Source organism: Carcharodon carcharias, chromosome 6, assembly GCF_017639515.1.
Source record: "Carcharodon carcharias isolate sCarCar2 chromosome 6, sCarCar2.pri, whole genome shotgun sequence".
NCBI classification, from domain to species: domain Eukaryota; kingdom Metazoa; phylum Chordata; class Chondrichthyes; order Lamniformes; family Lamnidae; genus Carcharodon; species Carcharodon carcharias.
This window is the reverse complement of record NC_054472.1, coordinates 220618-237731: the sequence shown is the minus strand read 5'-3', so window position 1 is coordinate 237731 and position 17114 is coordinate 220618.

Genomic DNA, 17114 nt, shown 5'->3' with positions numbered 1-17114 from the left:
TTAATGTTGGACACCTGTCTTTTGAGTTTTGCAAACATGCACTGTTTGGGTATGGTCTGTACCTTGCCTGTTGTGAACAGCAGAAGGGGCATGCTGTTTGATGTTATCCATCGGTCTTTGGGATGTACGACCGACATACCTAGCATCACAATGGCAGTGACATTCATATACCACATTAATCGTTTGTATGATAGGCAGAACGTCTTTTTGGCTTGACGGCAGCATCCTGTTAGTGGGGAATACCACTCATTATTACTGTACAGTAGCAGCGTGAAACAGCTTCACCTGTTGCTCATGTTTTTGAGGTACCTTGCCCTTCCAGGGTAATTGGAGGTAGACTGGGTACTTTTCAGGACCGAAAGTGATTACTTTAAGCCCATTCGTGAGTTTGCATGATATACAGCATGATATGATCTGATCAGGGTAGCTGTAATCCCGCAGGATGTCTTTGTGCCCTATTTCAGCATCAAGCTTGCATGGTGACAACCAATTTAAGATTCAGTCAGGCTCACAGAGTGCTGCATTTACGTGTACTGGAAGCTACATATATTAATACACAGGGCCATGTGCTTTGCAGACAGAAATAACGTGTACACATTGCAACTAAAACAAAATAAGAGAGAGGCGTTCACTGGTTCATTCCTCTGGGCAATAACTTGACTGATCAGCCGAGCTGCCTGGTTTAAAATTTCAAACAAGATTTGGCAGTTAACTGTCAGTCACTATTAACTAGTGCATTCTCCATGGCAACGCCTCTGCCAATCAGAGTCCACTTGCCAACCAATCAGCTCTCTTCTCATACGGTATATAGTTGTTGCTTTCCCTGACATTGGTATTCTTGCGATTGCCCTGATGAGTGCAAGACAAAAAAACTTCAAAATGTCTTTTTACAGCAATACTCAAATTCTGTACTACCAAACGGCTATATTTGGAAAGGGTAAAGCTTTCATTCAAACAAAAAAATCCTTTTAGCCTTGAGGGACAAATGAAATCTCTGGCCTTTTTCTTGCTTGAGGGAGAATAGATATTTAGTTGTTTTTCAATGTAAAAAATTGCATTTGCAGCTTGAATGCTGTACATTAATTATTAAAAAGGGGGAAATTTGCGTCACGGCATTTCAAGCGGTGCTGTGCAGATATGTCAATTTCCCTCGAATGCAGACAGTGCCGTGGGCTACTACCTGAACTGATGCAAGTCAGCATCCATGTTATATGAACAAACTTCTCCCAGAAGATGACTTGTCTCCAGAGGAATTGAGGTTGTTCAACTATTTGCTTTGTTCTGCAAAATACTGCACAGTCTCCCATCTTCCAAAAAAGAAATGACCAGTTTATTGCACTTTGAAGGAGTGCTTTAATGGCATTAAATGAAAGAACTATTGGTTCCTAATGCATCTTTTGAGAGAGTGATTCTCATAAGGGTTCATTAGTTTGCAAGTTGAATTATGCATACAGTAAGTTCTTACTATATTTAATGTGCAGTGTATATGTTACTTGAATGTAATTAGAACCAATAACATTAAACCTTTCCTCAACCATGACTGTTCTCTGTGCAGACATTTTTTTCTTGTACTTAAAGTATAAGCAAATGTTTAGAATTCAAATAATGTACACAAATAATATTGAGCATACTACATCGCTCAGGCAGTTTTCATTCTTTGCTTGCCATGAATAGGTGTTGAATGCACGTCTCTTCTTCTAGTTAATTATTTTTTTAAAAACACAACAATATGAGCAGGAGTAGACCATATGACCCTTCAAGACTGATCTGCCATTCAATATGATCCTGGCTGATCTTAGGCTTCAATTCTACTTCTGTGTCCATTCTCCATATTCCTTGATTCCCTTAGAGACCAGAAATCTGTTTATCCCAGCCTTAAATGTGCTCAATGATGGAGCACCCACAACCCTTTGGGGTGAGAATTCTAAAGATTCACAACCCTTAGAATGAAGTAATTTGCACCCATCTCAATCCTAAATGATTAGCGCCTTGCACTGAGACTGTGCCCATTTTAGATTCCCTGACCAGCAGAAACAATCTGTCTACCATTCAGAATTTTGTTTCAATGAGATCACCTCTCCTTGTAAACCCTAAAGAAAGACCCAATTTGCTCATCATAGAACAACCCCCTCATCCCAGGGACCAATTTGGTGAACCTTCACTGTACAGCCTCCAATGAAAGTATTTTTTCTCAAATGTGGAGACCAAAACTGCACCGTACTCTAGATGTAGTCTCACCAAAACCCTGTATAACTTTAGCATGACTTCTTTATTCCCGTACTCTAATCTCCTTGCAATAAAGGCTAACATGCCATTTACCTTCCTAATTGCTTGCTGTATCTGTATGTTAACTTTTTGCGTTCCTTGTATAAGCACACGAAAGTCTCTTTGAACATTCACACTTAAGTTTCACACCTTTTTAAAAAAATATATTCAGCTCTTCTACTCTTTCGGCCGAAGTGATTAACTTTACGCTTCCCTACGTTATAATCCATCTGCCATCTTGTTGCCAACTTCCTTAACCTGTCTTCATCTCTTTGCAGCCTCTCTGTTCTCCCCACAGCTTACCTTTCCACATAGTTTTGTATCATCAGCAAACTTAGATGAAGAGACAGAGTAATGTATGTAAGTCATTAATATGGATTGTAAAAAGCTGAGGCCCCAGCACTGGCCCTCGTGGTAGTACACTACCTGCCGACTTGGAAAAAGTCCCATTTATGCCCCTCTCTGCTTCCTATCTGTTAATCAATACTCTATCCAAGTTAATATATTACCTCCAACTCCTTGCACACTTATTAACTTTTTGTGTGGCACCTTTTCGAAAGTTTTTTGGAAATCCAGCAATCGATGGAAGCTGTCCATTTTGATGGTAAGATATTTTAGCTATAATACTGCTACATACAACTTACAAAAAAGGAGGCCAAGGCCCCTTAAGCCTGTTCCACCATTCAATAAGATCAGGCTCATCTGACTAATCTCACTTTGTGTTTCTGCCTACCCCCGATAACCTTTCACCCAAGAATCTATCTACCTCTGTCTTAAAAAATATTCAAAGACTCTGCTTCCAATGCCTTCCGAGGAAGAGAATTCCAAAGGGTGGAATCGTCATGGCAAACGTGAGCGGACAATATGGAGAGAAGGCCAAAAATCAGTTTCGTGCTGTCATGAAACCAGTTTGAAATCGTCCGCTCCACCCATCAATTGCAGATCACATTTCTTGCTGTCCAACGTTGGGAACTTAATGCATTTGCATTTCATTATTGTGCCCTCAAGCTGGAACCATCCCCAATGTCAAATTTACAGTTGGGGGTAATATATTAACTTGGATAGAGTATTAACAGAAAGAAAGCAGAGAGGGGCATAAATGGGACTTTCTCCAAGTCGGCAGGTAGTGAAGTGTACTACCACGAGGCCCATGCCAACGTGACTTCAGAACGGCATGCTTCACAGCTGCCTTTAAAAAGCATACACCTGGCGAGCTGAACTTTGAGGAGAACTTGGGGGTGAATATACACAACCTTGCTCAGTGCTCGCGAGCATCACCTGTAGCACATCAAGGAAGGGGTAAGGTGCATTTGGGTGGGCACAGGCAAGTCATGTTTTTGCAGGCTAGCTTTCAGTGCAGTGCCTGGGCAAGGGCTCCAGTGTGGAGGGGCGTAATGGGGTGGTGGGCAAGGCAGTACAGACTGAAGTAAATCCATGAACACATGCGGACGGTGGGGTGGGGGAGGGGTGGAATGAGGGAAGAGGCCACATACTTGGAAAAGCTTGTCAAAAGTGAGCATTCTTCCACAGCTGAGACCATTCAGCTGCAGCTCCATTGACATACTTGGAGCTGGGCCTCTGAAGCATTTTGTCCACTTAAGCAACACAAAAGCATGAAAGTGCCACCAAATGCTCCAGAACCTTTCACCCTCGGGCACAGATTGCAAATTAATGTGCATTTTAGAGGGCAGCAGAACAATTGGCCGACTGGGAAAGTGGTAGAATCTCCTTCCATAAGGTGGCCATGGCACACTCAATGGTGGAGGCGCTCAGAGCCTGTGCAATGTCTTTATTAAGGTTTGGACTGTTACCCCTCCCGCTTCAAGCTAACAGTGCAGCCTTGCAATGTGGGTCAGGCAAAAGCCTGTGCCTGAGCTGGGAGCACAGCGTTCAGTCCAGTGGCCAAAGCTGCCGCTAATTGGTCAAGTGGGGAGGAGGTGGGTAGGCTTTCGGATGGTCATGAATCACACTGCAAACTGGCCATTCAAGTGGTGGCCAGCACTCTGACATACATGAAGGGGCCTTGAGACATTTTTATTCATTCATAGGATGTGAGCTTTGCTGGCTGGGCCAGCATTTATTGTCCTTCCCTAATTGCCTTTGAGAAGGTGGTGGTGACACTTAACCAAGAGAGGCCCTTTGGGCACATATGCTAAACCATGCATCTCTCTCTTTGATCCTGCAGGAAGAAAACATCAGGATCAGTGATCTTGGTGATTTAGCAGAATGCCTCATGGCTTACAGAGACAGAGGAGAAATAGAAGAGTGCAGTGGAGAAGCACCTCAAGGTGAAGGCAGCAGTGCTTGCTGTGCACACAGCTGAAAATCCACAACCGCCATTCGTAGACGCCTCGCTAGACCCAGGGTCTATAGACGGCTCCTGTCATTCCTGCAGATGACTGAGATCCAGTGTTGCTGAAGACTACGCATGTCTAGGGAACTGGTCAGTCACATATGCCAGCTGCTGCAGGATTTGGTGTCACAGGGACATGGAGGACATCCACTGCCAGTGGCTGTGAAAGTGACTGCAGTGCTCAACTTTTACACCAGTGGCTTTTTCCAGGGCTCCGCAGGTGACTTGTGTGGGATCTCACAAGCCTCCAAGCACAAGTGTATCCAGGAGGCCACGGACGCCATCTTCACAAAGGCACAGAACTTTGTGTATTTCACCCAGGATCAGGAAAACCAGGAAGCAAGGGCACTGGGATTTGTGCAGATCTCTGGTTTTCCACAGGTGCAGGGTGCCATGGACTGCACTCATATGGTGCTTAGATCTCCGTGGTAACAAGCAGTCAACTACATCAACCACAAGGGCTTCCACTTACTGAATGTTCAGCTGGTGTGCGACAGCCACAAATACATCCTACAGGTCTGTGCACAATTCCCAGGGAGCATCCACGACTCCTATATCCTTAGCAGGTCTCAGATCCCTGACATCTTCCAGGGTCCACAGAGGCTGCAGGGTTGGATGCTCAGGGACAAGGGTTACGCACAGAGGATGTGGCTGATGGCGCCCGTGTGGCAGCCTCAGGCTGCAGCAGAGCGACGGCACAACAAGGCCCATGCTGCGACCCAGATTTTGGCAGAGCAGATAGTCGGCTTCTTGAAAATGAGGTTGTGGTGCCTCTACAGGTCCGGTTGAGCACTGCAATACAGACCCCAGAGGCTGCTGTGTATTATCATAGCTTGCTACATGCTCCACAACCTGGCGCTGCAACGGTGGGAGGACTTGGCTGAGGAGGAGATGGAACATATGAACGTATGAATTAGGAGCAGGAGTAGGCCACTCGGTCCATCGAGCCTGCTCTGTCATTCAATAAGATCATGGCTGACCTGATTTTAACCTCAACTCCACATTGCCGCTTACCTCCAGTAACCTTTCACATCCTTGCTTATCAAGAATCTATCTACTTCTATAGTTTGGGACAGAATTCATTGTCACATGAACAAATGAGGGCACAGCCTCAGAGTAAAGGGAAGACCTTTTAGAACAGAGATGAGGAGAAACTTCTTTAGCCAGAGAGTGGTGAATCTATGGAATTCATTGCCACAGAAGGCTGTGGAGGCCAGGTCACTGAGTGTATTTAATACCGAGATAGATAGGTTCTTGATTGGTAAGGGGATCAAAGGTTACGGGGAGAAGGCGGGAGAATGGGGTTGAGAAACTTATCAGCCATGATTGAATGGTGGAGCAAACTTGATGGACCGAATGGCCTAATTTCTGCTCCTAGGTCTTATGGTCTAAATGTGGGTTAATTAGGGTGATCCAGCATGGATTTCTTAAGGGAAAATCATGTTTAACAAACTTGCTGGAGTTTTTTGAAGAGGTAACAGAGAGGGTTGATGAGGGAAATGCTGCTGATGTGGTGTACATGGACTTCCAAAGGCATTTGATACAGTGCTGCACAACAGACTGGAGAAAAATTATAGCTCATGGAATAAAAGGAGCAGCAGCAACATGGATACAAAACTGGCTAATGACAGAAAACAGAGTAATGGTTAATGGATGTTTTTCTGGCTGGAGGAGGATTTGTAGTGGAGTTCTCCAGGGGTCGGTGTTGGGACCCTCACTTTTCCTGATACATATTAATCATCTAGACTTGGTGTACAGGGAACAATTTCAAAATTTGCAGATGATACAAAACTTGGAAGCATTGTAAACTGCAAGGAGGACAGTGTAGAACTTCAAAAGGACATAGGCAAATTGGTGGAATGGGCGGATAGGTGGCAGATGAAGTTCAATGTGGAGAAAATGAGGTGATACATTTTAGTAGGAAGAACATGGAGAGACAGTATAAAATAAAGGGTACGACTATAAAGGGGGTGCAGGAGCAGAGGGACCTGGGTGCATATATGCATAAGTCATTGAAGATGGCAGGAGAGCACAATCAAAAAAGGCTCTAGTATCCAAGGTTTTATTAATTGGGACAAAGCACAGGAGCAAGGAGGCCACGCTGAGCTTGAATAATACACGAGCTAGGTCTCAGCTGGAATACTGCGTACAGTCCTGAGCACCGCATTTTAAGAAAGATGTGAAGGCATTGGAAAATGTGCAGAAAAGGTCCACGGGAATGATGCCAGGGATGAGAAACCTCAGCTATGAAGATAGATTGGTAAAGTTGAGACTCTTTTCCTTGGAGGAAAGAAAGCTGATAGGAGATTTGATAGAAGTATTCAAAATCAGGAAAGGCCCACAGACACCAGATAAAGGGAAAACTGTAAGAACTGCATGTCTCCTCCAATGAGGAGGATGTCAAAGGGGATGACAGTGATGAGATCCTCGAAGGCAAGGATGCCAGCAATGAGGCTAATGCACTGGCCAGACAATCAAGTGCGCTTGTGAGACCCTCATAGCCGCATAATTCGTGGAGGAAGATGACGAGATGCAGTGAGGCCAGTCCTGACATCTTCACCTTGCATCTGTGAATGACTCCTGTGTGGCTGATGGCAGCGCAGATAATCTCAGTGTTCAGGCTCATGTCGTGGAGGCACAGCAGAGGCCCTAATAGTCAGTAGATTCCAAAGGATGATGACAACATGCAGTGAGGCCACTCCATAGATCTTCACATTGCCTCTGTGAATGTCTGACTCCTGTCTGGCCAAGGGCAGCTCACTTGTGCTCTGTGTTCAGGGTCATATCATGGAAACACAGCCGTGAAACTTTAAATGCGCCTAATCTTTTGTCAGCCTTCAGCACCTTCAGGAGCACAGCATCACTGCTCACAGATGCTGAAGAGTTGGGGGGCCAGCCCCACCTCAAAGATGCTGAGAGCACACAGAGAGTATGAGGGAACTCTGTGACACCTGCCCACGACATTCTGGTGCAGGCATCAGTAATGTGTCCAGGGAGTATGAGGCCGGACCATCACTTCACTCTGAAGGTTACACACTGCATAGCAGAGAGGTCCTGGACTGAGACACCTGCCTTTATCTTGTGCAGGAACCAAGGTTTCACATCTGAGTGACACGAACACTGCTCATCAGAACAAGGAGCTATAGGCAGGGTGACATTCTTGGGAATTTATTCACAATAGTGAACATTATGTACAAGTGATTAACACCCATGCCCAGGCTGTGCAATTATGTCTTCATAACTCCTTTAATCGCTTTTTGATTTAATGTTAGTAAGTTTCAATTAAATTTTGTCTTTGTTTTTGCAGTTTCCCCTTTAAAGGCCCGTTTTAACTTTATCTCTGATTTTGTAAATTTAGTTTTATTTGTTTGTAACAAAACGAGTTACATCCTCTTAACCTTCCTAACCTACCGCTATGTCTTGGTGCTCCCCCGACATCCACAACAGAGGTGGAGGCAGCCTGCTGACTGCCAAGCCATGTCTATGATGACTTCAGTGTGCGTACTCTGAAGGGCCGAGACCTGGAGGGCCCAGACCTACCTGACGTGTCCTGCTGTGGTCCAGCTGCACCCACCTTGGCCTGTGGAGGAGCTGTGGCGGTCACAGGAAGAGAGGATTTGGATCGGCTGGACATTTTTGGAGTCACCTGGGTGGATGGCCCTGGGGTGTGGAGCTACTTGTCCTCCTCCCTGTGGGTGCCTTACGGCCCCTGGCTGACTCCTTGAGGAGAAAAGGAAGCTGGAGTGAGATTGAGCTGCCCCATACTCCTCTAGTGTGGACACTGTTGGAGGCCAACTATGGTGTCAGCAATGGAGCTCAGCCTGCACAACCGTGCAGGACCGATGTCCTGGACCAAGGTGTCCAACACCTCAGACAGAAGGCGGACAGATTCCTCCATCACGCCTTGCAATCTGAGGAGTGCACCAGACATTCTTTCCTGATGTTCCCGTGATTGTCTTTGCAGCTCCACTGAGGACCAAGTCCAGAGACTTATCATCTGATTCAGATTCCTTGCCTCCAGCAGTCCTCCAAGTGTGACCAAAGATGTCCCTGCCTCCTCCTGCGGTGGAGCAGATTGTGGACTGTGCTCACCAGATTGTGATCCTGAGGTTCTTCTATATCTAGGTCCCCCCCGAGGTGTGTGTCGCTGTGCTGGTGGAGGGTGTGGGTAAGCACCGTGATGGGTCTTCACCGATGCTGCCCTCAGGGCCCTCTTCCAAGGTGCTCTCGGCATGGGGTTTGGGGTCAATGTGACCTGAAGACAACATGTCATATGTGCCTAGGATAGAAACCAGAAATTATTATTGCTTGCCAGCCATGTTGAACACAGAACATTGGACTCAGAGTAGCGTTGAGAAAGGATTGATGTACTGCATGATCCTCACATGGGTGTTCACCACCGACCTCACTATCACCGCAAGAACGGTCCATGTCATCTCCGGCCAGCTCCAACGCGTGACTCGAATGGAATGAGCACCTTGATGTCTGGCACTACCCCGAGTCAGGAACCTCTCCCGTTGATTGCGCACAATCTTGTCCTGCATAAAGACAGATGTAGAGAGTGTGAGCAAGGTGCATGTCTGGCCAAATGAGAAGGATACCAGGAGTGTGTGTGTGCTGCGAGAGTAAAACATCTTTTTTCACACCTGCTGCCGCACATGGTGCAAATCTGGGACAATTCCGCTTAAAGACTCACAACGCTCTGAGAGAAAAAAATTTTCCTCATCCCTGTCCTAAATGAGCAACCTTTATTTTTAAACTGTGTTTCCCAGTTCTAGATTCTCTCACAAGAGAAAACATCCTCTTGACATTTACGCTGTCAAGACCCCTCAGGATCTTACCTTTCAATCAAGTCACCTTCTATTCTTCTAAACTCCAGCAGATATAAGCCTAGCCTGTCCAACCTTTCCCCATAAGACAACCCGCCCATTCCAGGTATCATAAAAGCAAAATACTGCAGATACTGGAAATCTGAAACATGTTCATTCCTGGTATTAGTTCTGTAAAACTTCTCTGAACTGCTTCCAAAGCATTTACATCCTCCCTTAAATAAGGAAACCAATACTGTACACAGTACTCCAGATGTGGTCTCACCAGTGCCCTTCATAACTGAAGCATAATTTCCCTACTTTTGTATTTAATTCCCCTCGCAATAAATGATAACATTCTATTTGCTTTCCCAATTTCTTGCTTTACCTGCATACTAACCTTTTGCAATTCATGTAGTAGGACACCCAGTGCTGTTAGGGAGGGAGTTCCAGGATTTAGACCCAGCGACAGTGAAGGAAAAGCAATATATTTCCAATTCAGGATGGTGAGTGACTTGGAGGGGAACTTCCAGGTGGTGCTGTTCCCATCTATCTGCTGCTCTTGTCCTTCTAGATGGTAGTGGTCATGGGTTTGGAAGGTGCTGTCAAATGAGCCTTGGTGAGTTCCTGCAGTGTATCTTGTAGATGGTACATACTGCTGCTACTGTGCGTTGGTGGTGGGGGGAGTGAATATTTGTGGGTGTGGTGCCAGTCAAGCAGGCTGCTTTGTCCTGGATAATGTCAAGCTTCTTGAGTGTTGTGGGAGCTGCACTCATCCAGGCAAATGGGGAATATTCCATCACACTCCTGACTTATGGACAGGCTTTGGGGAGTCAGGAGGTGGGTTACTTGTCGCACGATTCCTAGCCTCTGGCCTGCTCTTGTAGCCACAGTATTTATATGGCTGGTCCAGTTCAGTTTCTGGTCAATAGTAACCCCCAGGATGTTGATAGTGGGGGATTCAGTGATGGTAATGCCATTGAACATCAAGGCGCGATGGTTGGATTCTCTCTTGTTGGAGATGGTCATTGTCTGACACTTGTGTGGCGCGAATGTTACTTGCTGCTTGTCAGCCCAAGCCTGAATATTGTCCAGGTCTTGCTGCATTTGGACATGGACTGCTTCAGTATCTGAGGAGTCGTGAATGGTGCTGAACATTGTGCAATCATCAAAGAACATCCCCACATCTGACCTTATGAGGTAAGAAGGTCATTGATGAAGCAACTAAAGATGGTTAAGCCCAGGACACTACCCTGAGGAACTCCTGCAGTGGAGCCCTGAGAGAAGAAATTCCTTCGCATCTCAGTTTTAAATGAGTGCCCCTTATTCTGTCACTATGTCCCTTAGTTCGAGATTCCCCCACTAGTGGAAATACTTTCTCAACATCTACCCTGTCAAGCCCCCTCAAAATCTTGTGCATTTCAATAAGACCACCCCTCATTCTTCTAAACTCTAATGAATAAAGGCCAAACCTGTTTAGCCGTTCTTGCAAAGTCAATCTCTTCATCCCAAGAATCAGCCTAAAGAATCTCTTTTGAACTGCCTCCAATGCCAGTATATCCTTAAATACAGGGACCAAAACTGTACACAGTACTCCAGGTGTGGCCTCACCAACACCCTATACAGTTGAAACATGACTTCCCTAATTTTAAACTCCAACCCCCTAGCAATACAGGCCAAAATTCCATTTGCCTTCTCAATTACTTGCTGCACCTGCATACCAGCTTTGTGTTTCATGCTCAATAACACCCAGATCCCTCTGTGCTGCATTTTTTTGGAGTCTCTCTCCATTCAAATAATAGTCTGCCTTTAGATTCTTCCTATCAAGGTGCATAACCTCACACTTTCCTACATTAAACTCCATCTGCCAAGTTTTTATCCACTCACTCAACCTGTCTATATCTCCTTGCAGATTCCTTATGTCCTCATCACAACATGTCCTCATCATAACACGCCCTCCCACCTATTTTTGTATCGTCAGCAAATTTGGATACATTACACTCTGCCCCCTCCTCCAAATCATTAATATAGTTAGTAAATAATTGAGGCTCTAGGACTGACTCTTGTGGCACTCCACTAGTTACGTCTTTCCAACCTGAAAAACAGCCATTAATCCCAACTCTTTGTCTTCCATGTGTTAACCAATCCTCAATCCATGCTAACACATTACCCCCAATGTTGTGAGCTCCTATCTTGTGCAATAACCTTTTATGTGGCACCTTATCGAATGCCTTCTGGAAATTCAAATACACTACATCTACCAGTTCCCCTTTATTAACTCTGCTTGTTATATCCTCAAAGAACTCTAGCAAATTTATCAAACATGATTTTCCTTTCACAAAACCATGTTGTGATTGTGTTAAGCTTTTCTAAATGTCCTGCTATTTCTTCTTTAATAATGGACTCTAGCATTTTCCCAGTGACAGATGTTAGGCTGACCGACCTATAGTTTTCTGCTTTTTGTCTCGCTCCCTCCTTGAACAGGGGCATCACATTAGTGGTTTTCCAATCCGCTGTGAACCTCCCGGAATCCAGTGAGTTCTGGAATATTTTGACCAATGCCTCCACTATCTCTGCAGCCACTTACTTTAAAACCCTTGGATGCAGGCCATCAGGACCTGGTGACTTGTCTGCCTTTAGCCCCATTAGTTTGTCAAATACTTTGTTCCTCATGATAGAGACTGTTACAAGATCTTTTCTCCCATTAGCTCCTTGCTCATCTGATATCTTTGGGATGTTTATCATGTCTCCACCATGAAGACCAATGCAAAATAGTGGTTTAAATTATCTGCCATTTCCGTTCCCTGTTATCAGTTCTCCAGCTGGTTCCACGCTCACTTTAGCCACTCTTTCTTTTTATATACCCGTAGAAGCTCTTGCTGTTTGTTTTTATATTCCTTGCCAATTTACTTTCATAATCAATTTCCTCCCTCTTTATTAGCTTTTTAGTCATTCGCTACTGGTTCCGAAAGAATTCCCAATCCTCTGGCCTACCACTAGTTTTCGCTGCTTTGTATGCCTTTGTTTTTGATTGGATGCTCTCCTTGACTGTCTTTGTTAACCATGGGTGGTTCATCATTCTCATTGAGTCCTTCTTTTTGACCGGGATAAATTTTTGCTGAGCATTATGAAATATCTGCTTAATTGTCTGCCACTGCTCATCCACTGACTTCCCCTTAGTCGATTTTCCCAGCCTGCTTTAGACAACTCTTTCTTCATACCTCATACCTTAATTAAGTTGAGGACACTGGTTTGAGACCCGAGTTGCTCACCCTCAAACTGAATTTGAAATTCTATTATGTTGTGATCACTACCCCCTAGAGGATCCTTAACAATGAGATCTCTTATTAATCCCACCTCATTACACATTATCTAAAATAGCCTGTTCTCAGGTAGGTTCTGCAACATATTGCTCTAAGAAACAATCCCCGATGCACTCTACAAATGCGTCTTCCATGTTACCCCTGCCAATCTGATTTGTCTAGTCAATATGCAGATTAAAATCACCCAAGATAATTGTAGCACCCTTCTTACATACGTCCATTATTTCCTGATTTATACTTTGTCCTGCAGTGAGGCAACTCTTCGGGGGCCAAATACGACTCCCACCCGTGACTTCTTCCCCTTGCTATTCCTTATTTCCTCTCAAACTGATTCCACATCATGATCTATTGCACTTATATCACTATTCACCACCGCACTGATACCTTCCTTTATTAACAAAGCTACCCCACCTTCTTTTCCTTTTTTCCTATTTTTCCAGAACATTGAATACCCTTGAATATTGAGTTCCCACTCTTGGTCACCCTGCAACCTGTAATAGCTATCAAGTCATATCATTTATTTCTATTTGTGCCGTCAATGAATCCATCTTGTTTCAAATGCTGTGTGCATTCAAATAAAGAGCCTTACGCTTTGACTTCTTCCCATTATTGTTCATTCTGGTTCTGATTTCTGCTGCACTCTTCTGTTTATATTTTTTGCCCCTTCCTATCACACTTTATTTTTCACCTCTTCACTACCCTGTATCTCTGCTCTCTCGTTTCTTTTTGATTTTTTAAACTTCCCTTCAATTGAACCCTCCCCCCCACTAATTAGTTTAAAGTCCTATCTACAACCCTAGTTATACAATTTGCCAGGGCACTGGTCCCAGCATGGTTCAAATGAAGCCTATCCCAACAGGACAGCTCCCTCCTTCCCCAGTACTGTTGCCAGTGCCCCATGAATTGGAATCCATTTCTCCCACACCAATCTTTGAGCCACACATTTACCTCTCTAATCTTATTTACCCTCTGCCAATTTGCACATGGTTCAGGTAATAATCCGGAGATTATTACCTTTGTGGTTCTGCTTTTTAATTTAGCCCTGATCTGCTCCTAGTCCTTCAACAGAACCACTTTCCTAGTCCTACCTATGTCGTTGGTACCTACATGGACCACAGCAACTGGATCTTCCCCTCCCACTCCAAGTTCCTCTCCAGCCCAGAAGAGACGCCCTTAACCTTGGCACCAGGTAGGCAACACAGCCTTTGGGACTCTCTGTCATTGCTGCAGAGAACAGTATATATTCCCTTAACTATGCTATCCCCTATTACTACTACATTTCTCTTTTCTCCCCCCACTTGAATGCTCTCTGTACCGTGATGCTGTGGTCAGTTTGCTCATCTTCCCTGTAGTCTGTGCCCTCGTCCACACCGGGAGCAAGAACCTTGTACCTATTGGACAAGGACACTGGCTGAGTCTCCTCCAAAGCTAAATTTTGGATCCCCGTACCTGCCTCACTCGCAGTCACGCCCTCCTGCCCCTGACTATGGTCCAAATTTGATGTAATTAATCTAAGGGGTGTGACTGTCTCCTGAAACAGAGTGTCCAGGTAACTCTCCCCCTCCCTGATGTGTCGTAGTGTTCGCAACTCAGACTCCAGCTCATCAACTCTGAGCTGAAGTTTCTCGAACAGCTAACACTTGCTGCAGATGTGGTCACGGTGCATCGCACTGGCTTTCAGCAGCACCCACAGTCTACAGCTGCAACACATCGCCTGCTCAGCCATCTCTATTCTATTTAATTAATTAATTTAGGTGTTAGATATTTTAAACGTGAATTTCTTAACTGTACTTTTCAGCTGTAATAATTCCTCCTGATTTAAACCACTTGGCCAAATAAAAGAGACATGGAAGAGAGACCCACCAATCACCTACCCGGTTTCCTTTGATGTCACACTTCAGCTCTGACAGGTAGAAACAGGTCTTCCTCTCGCCTCTAGGTGCTGCTGACTGCCTTTCCCAGGATCCTCCTCTCACACTCTCCTCTAGGTGCTGCTGACTGCCTGTCCCAGGGTCCTCCTCTCACACTCTCCTCTAGGTGCTGCTGACTGCCTGTCCCAGGGTTCGCCTCTTGCATTCTCCTCTCTTATTTTCCACAGTAGTCCTTGATGTGGCACCTTATCAAATGCCTTCTGGAAATCTAGTACAGTACCTTCACCCATTCCCCTTTACCCACAACACATGCTGTTTCTTCAAAAAACTCCAATAAGTTGGTTAAACATGATTTCCCTTTCACAAAACCACGTTGACTCTGCCTGCTTACTTGAATTTTTCCAAGTGCCCTGCTATAACATCCTTAATAATAACTTGTAACATTTTCCCTATGACAGATGTTAAGCTAATTGACCTGTAGTTTCCTGCTGTCTCCCTCCCTTCTTGAATAAAGCAGTTACATTTGCTATTTTCCAATCTAATGGGACCTTCCCCAAATCTAGGGAATTTTGGGAAATTAAAACCAGTGCATCAACTATCTCATGAGCCACTTCTTTTAAAACCCTGGGATGCAGTTGTTCAGTACTCAGGAATTTGTCAGCCCGCAGCCCCAACAATTTGCTCAGTACCACATCTCTGGTGATTGTAATTTTCCTGAGTTCCTCCCTCCCTTCCATTTCCTGATTTACAGCTGTTTCTGGGATATTACTTGTATCCTCTTTATTGAAGACTGATGCAAAATACCTGTTCAATTCATTTGCCATCTCCCTATTTCCGTCATTAATTCCCAGACTCACTTTCGATAGGACCAACTTTCACTTTAACACTTTTTAAAAAATATCTATAGAAACTCTTCCTATTTGTCTTTATATATCTAGCTAACTTTCTCTCATACTCTAATTTTTCCCTCCTTATTAATCTTTTAGTCATTCTTTGCTGTTTTTTTTTATATTTTCCCAATCTTCTGACCTGCCACTTACCTTTGCACGATTATATGCTTCTTCTTTAAGTTTGATACTATCTTTAACTTTTTTAGTTGACCATGGATCTTGGGTCCTCCTCTTGGAATTTTTTTTTCTCATTAGGATGTATCTTTTCTGTGTCTTCTGAAAAATCCCCTTATATATCTGTCACTGTATCTCTATTGACCTATCCCTTGATTTTCTTTACCAGTTCACTTTAGCTAGCTCTACTTTCATTCCCTCGTAATTGCCCTTATTTAAATTTAAAATACTATCTTAGAGCCACTCTTTTCTCCCCCGAATGTAAAATTCAATCATCTTATGATCGCAGATACCTAGGGGTGCCTTCAGGGGCGCAGTCGTTAATTAATCCTATCTCATTGCACAATACCAGGTCAGGTATAGCCTGCTCTCAGGCTGCCTCCACAATGTGCTGTTCTAAGAAACTATCCTGAAAACATTCTATGATGTGTTCTATGATTCTATCTTGGCTACCTTTGCCCATCTGATTTTTGCAGTACATATGTAAGTTAAAACCACTCCCTCCTGATTATTGCCATACCCTTCCCATTATGTTTTTCCTTTATTCCCTGCGCTACCATGTGATTACTTTTTGGGGGAGCCTGTACAGCACTCGCACAAGTGACTTCTTGCCTTTATCATTTCTCCTCTACACCCAAACTGTTTCTGCTTCCTGGTTTCCTGAATTTAGGTCATCCTTCAGCACTGTGCTAATATCATCATTAATTAACAGAGCCACCCCTCCACCTTTTCCTAGCTTTCTGTCCTTCCTAATTGTCACACACCCTTCAATATTCAGGTCCCAATCTATGTCATCCTGCGGCCATGTCTCTGTGATGGCCATTAGATCATACTTATTTATTTCTATTTGCTCTATCAGCTCATTTGTTTTGTTTTGAATGCTTCGTGCATTCAGATACAGAGCCTACAGTTTTGTCTTTTTATTATTTTTGTAACGTCTAGCCTTATCTGCTGATTTACTCTTAGATTTGTACTCTGTCACTTCCTGTCATGCTCTGTTAATCTTTTCCCATATTAATAACTTAGTCTCTTGCCTTGACTCTATTCTTTGATTTACCACATCTTCCCAAATTTGATCCTTTGCCCCACTATTTAGTTTTAAACCCTCTCTACTGCTTTAGTTATGCAGCTCACTAGAACACTGGCTGCAGCACAGGTCAGGCGTAGACCATCCCAATGGTACAGCTTCCACTTTCCCCAGTATTGGTGCCAGCGCCCAACAAACCGGAACCCACTTCTCCGATGCCAGTCTTTGAGCCACGCATTCATCTCCCTAATTTTATGTATCCTATGTGAATTTGCACATGGCTCAGGTAATGATCCAGAGATTATCTTTAATGATTTGCTTTTTAATTTAGTGCCTAGGCTCTTCATACTCTCCATGCAGAATCTCTTTCCTAGTCTTACATATGTCATTGGTACCTACATGC